Genomic DNA, 3,125 nt, shown 5'->3' with positions numbered 1-3,125 from the left:
AGGGAGGGAGGGAGGGAGGGCGTTGGAGGCGGAGGCGGGGTGTCGCCCCCCCCCCCCCACGGCCCCGCTCGGACGAGCCGAGCCAAGTTGCAGGCGAAACCGCTGGAGCGTCCTCCTCGGTCGCCGCCGAACTGCTCTTCCCGGCTTGTCCGCTAGAGGGCGAAGATCGGCTCCCTCCCCAGCCGGACGCCCGCCGCGTGCATCCTTCAGCCCGCATCTCGGACAGGTGAGAAGAGGTAAAGTTGCGGCGCCCCACGGAAGCGGGAACGGAGGCGTCGGCCAGCTCAGCCTCACAGGCCCAGCCGTGCAGTTTTCCTGAGGTGAGGTAAAAAGGTTTTTTTGCCCCACCTCTTTAAAAACAAAGAATAACACTACTACTACTACTACTACTACTACTACTACTACTACTACTACTACTACTACTACTACTACTACTACTACTACTACTACTACTACTACTAATAATAATAATAATAATAATAATAATAATAATAATAATAATAATAATAATAAGTCAAGATCCTGTGGGATTTTTGTATACAAACAGACAAAATACTGGCGCATAACACACCAGACATCACACTGGTTGAGAAAAATAAGGTTACAATCATAGACATCGCAATACCAGGTGATAGCAGGGTCGAGGAGAAGGAACATGAAAAAGTCGCGAAATACCAGGACTTAAAAATTGAAATTCAACGATTATGGCACAAACCAGCAGTGGTAATTCCAGTGGTAATTGGCACACTGGGTGCTATTCCAAAAGCACTGGAATTACATTTAAAACAGTTAAAACTTGACAAAATCACCATCAGTCAAATGCAAAAAGCTGCACTGCTTGGATCTGCACATATATTACGAAAATACGTTACGACGGCCTAGGACCCTGGGTGGGGCCCGACTAGTAATCAATGCCAAATCCGGCGAAACAACTGGCCGCTGTGATACAATATAATAATAATAATAATAATAATAATAATAATAATAATAATAATAATAATAATAATAATAATAATCCAGAAAGTCATAGGAACATAAAGTGGAAAAGGTTACTGAAAATGAGAAGGTGAAGATCTTGTGGGACTTTTGAATAAAAATGGATCGTCATTTGGAGCACAACATGCCAGATATCATGGTTGTAGAGGGCTGAAATGTACAGTTTATTGATATCGCTGTTCCTGGTGATGCCAGAGTCGAAGAAAAAGAACTAGAAAAAATAATGAAATATCGCGACCTGGCCATCGAAACTACACAGCTGTGGATGAAGCATGTAACAATGATACCCATTGTCATCGGAGCACTTGGCACCATGTCCAAGAATTTTACAAGATACATCAACAAATTGCAGCTTCTTGCAATAACACCAGCGGAACTGCAAAAAACTGCGCTACTCAGAACATCTTATATTTTAAGAAGGTACTTGGTTGATACCTAGGACGCTGGCAGCAAACCGTATCAACCATTAGCACCAGTCAGTGGTACTTGTGATGCATTTTTGAATATTCAGTTGGCTGTTTCATGTTTAATGAATAAAGTATAATAACAATAACAACAACAATTGATTGATACCTAGGACGCTGGCAGCAACCCATATCAACCATTAGCACCAGTCAATGGTATTTGCCTAGGTCCTTGGTTAGGACTTGAGCTGTTGAGCTACCAACCAGCCCCAAAGGCTGTGAATCTCACCAAAGATTAACCAGTAATAATAATTGCTCCAATAATTGTAATTGGAGCCCTTGGAGCAATACCTAAAGGGCTCTCTTGCTATTGGACTTGAACATTCTGACTCTACAAAAAACCATCCTACTTGGGACAGCTCATATCCTCCGACGTCACCTTAACAGTTCCTAGGTCCTTGGTTAGGACTCGAGCTGTTGAGCTACCAACCAGCCCCAAACGCTGTGCATCTCAACAAAGATTAACCAGTAATAATAATAACAACAACAACCCAATTGTCACAATCATCATAACCCAATAATAATCATCAAATAATAATAATAACAAAAACAATAATAATCCAATAAAAGTCATAACCCAATGTGTGGTTCTTTCAGTGGCCTCAGCCAACCCCTGCCGTCTCCCGAGGCTTCTCCTGAGCAGACATGGGTGGTGAAATAACGACAGGGCTCCTGTTGTGTCGTAAGATGGGTGCATTGGCAGAAGGGAACTCTGCTCTCCTGGAAACGGGTTTTCCTGAGAAACTGCCACATAGATGCCTTCAGCAGATTGTTTGCCTTCCAGACCTCAAAGCAAGCCTGAGAAATAAAAGCGGGCAGGCCAGTCCCTCGGCTTCTGGTGGTTTCTGGAAGCCTTCCCAGCTCTTACCCAGAGACCCACCCTGGAAAAGAAGCGGGCGTGAGGCACGGTAGTGCAACGGAGTCTTCCATGAGAACGTTGTGGAGAATGGCCTCCCTGAATGCTTTCCCCCGTGGCTCCATTTTCAAAACCACCCAGCCTTTCCATCGCTTGGCCCTGACACCACAAATTTTGCTCCTGTTCGGCTGCTTTTGGCAACCGACATCATGGCGGTTCGGGCAAAAAAACACAGTACAGGTAGTTCTCGACTTACGACCACAATTGACCCTGAAATTTTTGCGGTTAAGTGAGACAATGGTGAAGCGAGTGTTGCCCCATTTTACAACCTTTCTTGCCCCGGGTGTTAAAAGTGAATGGCTGAGGTCGTTAAGTGAGTAACACGTTTGTGAAGCAAATCTGACTGCCCCGTTGACTATGCTGGTCAGAAGGTTGCAAAAAGGGATCCTGTGACCCCGCAGCATTGCAACCATCATAAATAAGAGTCAGTGGCCAAGCGGCCAAATTTTGATCATGTGACCATGGGGACGCTGCATCGGTCATAAGTGTGAAAAATGTCACTTTTTTCAGTGCTGTTGCAACTTTGAACAGTCATTAAATGATCTCTTGTAAGTCAAAGACTACCTGTAGTTGCTACACTGGGGGGTCATCGCTTGATGTCCCCAGGGAGCACAGAGGGAGGTACGTAAGCTCTGTCCGGGTTCCTGCGACACAGGGAGAAGGGGGCTTCTGTGGAGCTGATGATATCATTTGCAGCCATTGTCCCTCTGGCTCTCCTACCATGATGCATTGGGAGAGCTTTCGTGCAC

General features: G+C 45.3%; 1 protein-coding gene across 1 annotated transcript in view; it reads left to right on the top strand.

Moving 5' to 3' along the window:
• The first annotated feature begins 164 nt into the window (after positions 1-164).
• TEKT2 (tektin 2) overlaps positions 165-3,125 on the top strand; it is a 103,381-nt gene continuing 100,420 nt past the window's right edge. The window contains exon 1 of the mRNA XM_081962049.1: positions 165-320. The gene's annotated coding sequence lies outside the window, so the exon portion shown is untranslated. The remainder of the gene's footprint in view (positions 321-3,125) is intronic.

This window comes from Natrix helvetica (genome assembly GCF_964273705.1).
Source record: "Natrix helvetica genome assembly, chromosome: 9".
Lineage (NCBI taxonomy): Eukaryota > Metazoa > Chordata > Lepidosauria > Squamata > Natricidae > Natrix > Natrix helvetica.
Note: the sequence above shows the minus strand (reverse complement) of the source record. Positions and strands in the feature narration are given on the sequence as shown.